Genomic DNA, 8,375 nt, shown 5'->3' with positions numbered 1-8,375 from the left:
CGAAAGGGCTGATATGGAGTTCGGTTGGGGCTCCGAAGAGGGGGATTCGTCGTCGTCGCCATCACCAACCCTTCTCCATCAACGATTCCATGATACTCACTGATGACGATTTGATGGATATACTTCTCGCCCCTCGTTGATTACCTCAAGTGGAAGGTGAAGATGTAGTCAGCAGCAGATTTCCCTTACACGGGGGTTGTAAGGTTTATCGAACCAGGAGGACTCCGAGGATCAACAAGTAGGTGTCCGCTGCTCTGGCGCTAGCAGAAGACGTGGACCTGCACACACAACAAATAACTTTGCTCCCAACGAGTTCAGAGGTTGTCAATCTCTCCGGCCTTGTAGTTTGCAAAGGATCAAAACACAAGCGGGAATATCGATGGTGATTGCAACGGAAAAGTAAATAAAAATAGTAAATGGTGGAGGTGTAAACAATGGTGGTAATATGGACCAGAGCCCCATGATGTTCACTAGTGATGTGTCTCTACCAAAAGACGGTAAACAACTATGTTGGGTAAACAAATTACAGCTGGGCAATTGACAGAATTATAAATGCACGACAATGCTAATCATGCTACTAGAAAGTTAGAGGCTCAAAAGTAATGGGCAGTACGCCAAGACAAGTAGACCGTTTATCCATCAGCATCTACTCTTTAATCATCCACCTTGAGATATCTATCCAGAACATCTCGCTGGTATTAAGTTGCGAGCCACACCCAAAGTGTACACTCAAAGCAACGGACAACTGCATTAACGAACTTCGCGTAAGGTAAACAATTCTTGCAACCGTGGTCACAAGCACCGTTGTTTTCTTCCTGGTGGCAACAACACATCCCCTAGTCTCATGTTTCTGTCACTCAAGCTAGACATCAGGGGGCATGAACCCAAAATCATGCATAACGCTCCCTCTTGGAGTTACAATCTACTACTCGGCCAAAGCAATAAAAAGCAACAGAGAACATGCATGAATTACTCAAGAACATAATATAAAAGGAGAACCAAATATATAACTCATCATAATGTGAACATAATCTCATAATCCATCGGATACCAGTAAGCGCGGCATAGCAACAGCGGGTAAATTACATAGATTCCTTGATCATGCAGGGCCGCTCACAAGGGCTAAGCATTGAAGCACAAGATTGGAGAGAAGACGTCACATAGCTACTGATCATGGACTCATGGTCCAAGGAGGACTACTCACGACACGTCCGGGAAGCGTCCATGGTGGTGGATAAGCTCCCGGAGGTCAATCCTCCTCCGGCAGGGTGCCGGGAAGAGGTCTTCTGGCGCTCCCGATCTCAGAAGCGGTGCGACGGCGGAACGGTGGAGAAATTCGCGATTCTGGATTTGATGATAGGGTTTTCGATCGGAGAGGTAAATTGTAATGACTAAGATGCGGCCTTTTCCTTATTTGGGGGCGAGGCCTCAAAAGGGAAAGGCGCATCTACGCGTTTCCCAAGTGAGATAATCATAACATTACAATAACTGAAAGAGTGACAAGTAGGGCATAGACTTGTCATCTGATAAGAACATAGTCATACAGTCAAACAGTCACACATTATTCCGAACATGGAAAGGTCCAACTACGGACAAAATAAACAGGAAAAGATATGATATCCCGCATGTTGGCCCCACGATCACGACCACGGCCTCTAGTCCTCCGGATAAGTCACGTACAGCCTGCTGTTGTCCTCATCGAACTCCCACTTCAGTTGGCTGTCATTGGGAGCTCCTGCATCAGGGGTACCTGTACATGTGGGTGTTTGTAGTAAACCGTGAGCCACGAGGACTCATCAATCCTATGTCCTTGGTATCGAATCTAACTGAGTTAAATGGGTGAGGAAGGTTTAGTGTATGGGTTTGCAGCAACCTAAGCTTATATGGTGGCTATCTTAGGATGAACAGAGTTAACATATGGTGGCCTACGCAAGACGTTCGAAGTCTAGGTTGATCACTAAGTGACCCTGAACACCTACTTACGTCATTCATAACCCCGCCATGTTCCCGAACAGAGAAGGAGCTCTGAAGGAGTCAGTCACGGTTACGCACTCAGTTGGCAAGTTTTATTAGAATTACTTTAAGTTATCTAGAACCGGATGTTAACAAAATATCCATGTTTTCCACATAACCGCGGGCAAAGCTTTCCGAAAGATTAACCCTGCAGGGGTGCTCCAACTAGTCCATCACAAATTACCATAGGCCGCATAGTAATCCTCTACCACGAAACTCATGGTCTCGTCGGATTCCTTGGAGGAAAACCTCAACTCTGAGAAAACCCAAAGTCTCACCGGAATCCCAATGCGCAAGATATATCACTAAGGTAAGACAAATCCAGCAAGACCTCCCGACGTGTCGACGATCCCGATAGGAGCCGCGTATCTCGTTCTCAGGACACGACGGATGAGCGATGGTTACCATGCCAAAACACCGAGTTGCCCCGAGGAGCGTTAATAAGCTGCTCTGGGTTGGACCAACACTCATGAGGAGCACTGGCCCGGGTTGTTGATTAATCCTTGGGGTAGCTATTCCCTATGCCTTTTATTATTAAGTTATTAGCAAATTAATACCAAAGTTGGGTCATGTCAGACAAGTCTTAACACTATACAATTTATCAAGGGGGTCCCCATAACAACCCCGGACGTGTTAGGAGCGCTCAGTTATGGAATAAAAACACCGGTAGCCGAAACTAAGGCGGCAACAACGGAACGAATCACCCGGCAAAAGGCTAGGCCTTACGTTATTTACCAAGTATATATGTGCATTAATTAAATAGCAGTTAAATATAATGATATGAAATTGCCCATGTTTATCACATGGACCAGCTGGCACTTGCAACTAGCAACACTATCCATTAGCGGTTGAGCAAGCCTACTTAGCCAAACAATATTTGCTAGGAAGGGAGGTGTTTGAGGTTTCATGGCAAAGTTTGATGGCCTATATATCATGTGGTAGGCAGCGGAAATGTAACGAAGGAAACGTAACGCTAAGCATAACAAAGTTAGAAACGGTGTCAAGGTCATGATCATCTTGCCTGTGATTTCTTCATACTGGAACTGCTCTTGTTCATGATCATCTTGCGTGTGATTTCTTCAGACTGGAACTGCTCTTGTTCTTCCTGCACGAACTCTCCGGAATCCACGTACTCGCTCTACGTTACCGATGCTACCCAAAGAGAAGATAACATCAAATAAACACTAGAAAAACATAATGCAACAACCAGTATGATGCATGTGTGAAGAAGAGGGCAAGCATCACTATTCTAGTCACTTTCATATGCATTAGTTGAGTTGTTTATATTCTGGACAGAACCTCATGTTAAGTTATATTGACATGCATGAACATGGCAGAATCATATGCATCACGAGAAAACGATGCAAAAACCTATAAAGAACGTCGTGAACTGAGCTTCGGTTCAACCGAAAACTACAAAATAAGTTACGAAGGTCTACGGATACAAAACAGCCACAAACACAATTATATGGGCACTCACTGGTGAAACCAGGTTGCCATATGAGAAAGCACCAAAATCCAAGTGGGATGGTGTTTGAGAACACACAAAACCATCAACCATAGCTCACACAAGCTCAAAACCAGTTTGACACACAATCTGTTTTAAACAACACCTTATCACTTTGACCACAAGATCTATAGCAGCTCCAGCCCTCTAATTAATTCAAACAAGACATGCAACTGAAGCCAACCAACTGCATTACAACCTCTAACAAGTAGCTAAGGCAAAGGGATCACACATCAACAGATATTCAGCCCCAAACTTGGACAAAACATCACAGATTGGGACTTAGTGAAAATTATAGATCTTCACCGGCTGCTTATGCTCTGAAGCATTTTGGCAGCCTCCAAAAGGATATCTACAGGAGGTAACTGGGCATGAAATTTTATAGAGAGCTAGACAATCATACCAGCAAACAAACATTAGTTGGTTGCTTGGGCTAATTCTCAACAGGAAAGGAAATACACACAACACAACAGTGCAAGAAAATAACATTAGTTTTCCAGACTTAGAGAAAATTATAGCTTCTCACAATCTGTCGTTTTCAACCAAGTGCCCACTTTGACAAGGTGTAAATCTAACATGCAAATTCCTATGAACAAAATAATTGCCCCAAGTTGTAGAGGGGTTCACCCACTACCATTTCTACGAGTGTTGCAACATCAAAAGAATGTCACCCTACGTGTTACAAGGCTCAAAACAGGGCATGAAATTTAAGTTACAACACTTAGGGGAAAAACATACTAAGACAAAGGAATCAACTGGCATAAAATAAAGGTGCGGCAGGGGGGATCGAACCCGCAACCTCCCTGGTGGAGGTGTTGCACTCGCACCACGTAGGATGATTCTATCTTTCCTATGTATGGGGCACACGATTCTCTTTCCATACACTAGTAAAAATCCATAATAGGGCGAGGGTACCTAAATATCCATCCAGAGCGAGTTGCGGTTCTTTTAATTACTACTTATTGAAAGATTACACACTCGACTATCTCTAAGCACGCATGTCCCACTGATATCTAGACTTGGTGCAATCTAATCGGTTATTGGGAATTGGAAGTAGTAGCTTGCCACGCTCAAGATGCGACCATATCCTCAATTTGGCACGAGGGCCTCGTTGGGGATAGAAGCGCATCTCGTCGTGTTGCAAGAATGGATATCGTTACAAGTACATGTACTGAAAAGAAGAGATATATATATAGAATTGGCTTACACTCGCCACAAGCTACATCAAAGTCACATCAGTACATTACATAATCATCAAGAGTAAGAGCAGGGTCCGACTACGGACGAAAACAAACGAGAAAAGAAGAACGACGTCCATCCTTGCTATCCCAGGTTGCCGGCCTGGAACCCATCCTAGATCGATGAAGAAGAAGAAGAAGAAGCAACTCCAAATGAACAATCAACGCGCTCACGTCAAGTAACCTTTACCTGTACCTGCAACTGGTGTTGTAGTAATCTGTGAGTCACAGAGGACTGAGCAATCTCATTTCCAAAGGTATCAAGACTAGCAAAGCTTAATGGGTGAAGCATGGTTAAGTGGTGAGGTTGCAGCAGCGGCTAAGCATATATTTGGTGGCTAAACTTACGAGTACAAGAAATAAGAGGGGGAGTGATCTACGCATAACGGACGTGAACTACTGTTGATCAAATGAATGATCCTGAACACCTACCTACGTTAGACATAACCCCACCGTGTCCTCGATCGGAGAAGGAACTCATGAAAGAGACAGTCACGCTTACGCACACAGTTGGCATGTGTTTAATTAAGTTAATTTCAAGTTATCTAGAACCAGTGTTAAACAAAGTTTCCACGTTGCCACATAACCGCGGGCACGGCTTTCCGAAAAGATTTAACCCTGCAGGGGTGCTCCAACTAGTCCATCATAAATTACCACAAGCCGCATAGAAATCCTCAATCACGAAGCTCGCGATCTCGTCGGATTCCCTAGTGGAAAACCTCAACTCTGAGATTACCCAAAGCTTCACCGGAATCCCGATGCACAAGATATCTCGTCAAAGGTAAAACTAATCCATCAAGGCCACCCGGTGTGTCGACGAACCCGATAGGAGCCGTGTATCTCGTTCTCAGGACATACCGTCTATGCATAGTGGACGGTAGCCAAACCTCGAGTTGCCCCGAGGTGGCACCGCCGACTGCTAGGTGGGTGGACCAACACTCATGCGAAGCACTGGCCCGGGGGGTTGATTAAATTATCCTCGGGGTCCGGAAAGTTCCTATGCAATTTTATTAGGTGATTAGGCAAATGTAGTACCAATGTTGGGCCTTGCCAGACCAGCTTTAATCTAAAACAAATTATCAAGGGGGTCCCCATAACAACCCCGATCGTGTTAGGAGCGCTCATTTATGGAACATAACACCGGTAGCCGGAAACTAAGGGGGCAAAGGTGGAACAAAACACCAGGCTAGAAAGGCCGAGCCTTCCACCTTTTACCAAGTATATAGCATTAAATTAAATATCATATAATATGGTGATATGACAAGGGACCCATGTTTTCACATGGAAGCATCTGCACCTGCAACTAGCAACGCTATCAACAGGGTTAAGGAAGTAGTAACATAGCCAATCAGTGGTTTGCTAAGTTGAACAGGTTGAAGGTTTTCATGGCATTGTTGAGAGGCTGATATTTAACATGTGGTAGGCAACGAGACATAATGATAGAGACGGTAAAACTAGCATGGCAATGATAGTAATGGTATCTGGGAAAATGATCATCTTGCCTGAGATCCCGCTTGGAAGAAGAATGCCTCAGTGAAGCAGACGAACCGACGTAGTCGAGCGGGTCCTCACAATCCGGCACGCTGCGGAACTCTATCGAGACGAAGCAAACCGGAAACACAAATCAACACACGATATACACCACGCGATGCACAACACATATGATGCATGAGCAGCTGAATATATGCAAGTCACGGCATGACAATTCACACAATCAAACACTACACATTAAGTGAAGTTGCATATTAACGAAACTCCATGTTTAATTATTTAGTTCTATCCCGATTAGATACACGACAATATTAAATGTGATTAAACATGGCAAGAGGTGAAGCACAAATTAAACTACCTATCTAGACATTTTAAATGAGGTCGGAAATGACATATAGTATCTCCGAGACGACCTCACATGTTATTTTACAATTCTGTCCAGATCTGAACTAACACATTTAATTAGTAGTTAAAAAACAAAACAAATAGGTTCACGTGATTCTACACGTCATTTCAAGCAATCTACACATAAAGAACATCTCCAACGGAGCTACGGTTCAAAAGATACAAGCACCGCAAGATATGATGACATGAATGCAATATGTGTGCAATGACGGTCACGTGTACTTCAAAACATACAACCAGCAAGAGAAAATGAAACTACACGAGATTCGAAGCAAGTTTCATGTAGGACACGATCAAATCGGAGCTACGGTTCAACAACTACGAGCAAAACAAGAAATCACTACAATCTGCCAAAATCAACCACATAGCATTTTCTACGCCCCACAACTACGAGCTACACAACTCCGATATGCTCAAGCAAGACATGGCACGAAAGAGGGCAAGAAGCACTATAACAAACAACTAACAACAACTAGCATGGCAGCAAGGATCACTAGGGAAAGAAGTCACAAAATGGCTTCCCACACACTATTTCAGACTTAGTGAAAATAACACCTCATGAAAGTGCAGTTTTCGATCTGAAGCAATATTGACAGCAGCAAAATCATAAGCTACAGGTCTCCAAATGGCATTGAAAATTCACAGCATGCTGGAGAAACACAAGGGCTACAACTAACTCCACTGGACCAACCTCAAAAGAGCTACAGATCACAAGATAGAAGCAAAACAAAGCAACAACAAAATATAACAGATTTCAGACTTAGAAATATTTTAGCATCTCCAAATCAGCACTATTTTTAGCAACTTGAGGGCAATCAAACCACACCTAAACATGCATTTCTATTGCAACCAAAAATACCAGGGGCTAAACAAAACATCCAAGATCAACTCTCTAGTTGACAACTTAATCAAACAAAGCACGGAATGAATCCTACGAAATAAACAAGAGGGCAACATAGCAAAATATCGCGCGAACTAACTTCCTCAAAAGCTAAAACTAATTGCACAGAAAAATCCAATGGATTTTTCTACCCCGAAAACATATAAAATATGTGGGGCTGCACAACAATATAATGCCACACGAAAATGTGAGAAAAAATAATCTATACACGGGAAAATAAACTACCGACAAACCCTACACGCAAAAATACCAATGACCGCTTTAAAATACATGGAATAATGGTCCCTAAAACATGGACATTTTATCTACGGCATACGAGCATTCCGGACTTGCACGAGAAAATAAAACGGAACGAAACCTATTTGGAACAGCACGTAAAACTATACATTCGGCACCCTAAACGGTGTCAAACAAATATGCAAGTTGCATCAACGTATTGTACGCACAAAACTATGCGAAATCTATATGCTACATGTCGCGATCCGACTTACGGATTAAATTCTACGGGCGTTTTAAATCTCTAGCTTTTTCTGAAAATACTAATTCACAGAAAAAACCTAAAATACTACGGGCCGAAATGCAAACATGCCTAAATAGCTCATGGGCGCGGGATATATAGCTAAAAGGCGCACGGGTGCAAAATAGACGGCTCGAGGGCTGGAGCTCACCTTGGGCCGAGGGCGGCCTGGAGAGGAATCGAAGCAGTGGGCCGGGGGGGCGCTGGGGGATGGAGGTGCTCTCCTATTGGACCGAGGGCGAGGCAGCCGGCTGCTGGGCCGAGGGAGTTGGTGCGGCCCAGGCTAGGGCCAACCGCTGGCGA

The sequence above is a fragment of the Hordeum vulgare genome, chromosome 4H (genome assembly GCF_904849725.1).
Source record: "Hordeum vulgare subsp. vulgare chromosome 4H, MorexV3_pseudomolecules_assembly, whole genome shotgun sequence".
NCBI classification, from domain to species: Eukaryota; Viridiplantae; Streptophyta; class Magnoliopsida; order Poales; family Poaceae; genus Hordeum; species Hordeum vulgare.
Note: the sequence above shows the minus strand (reverse complement) of the source record.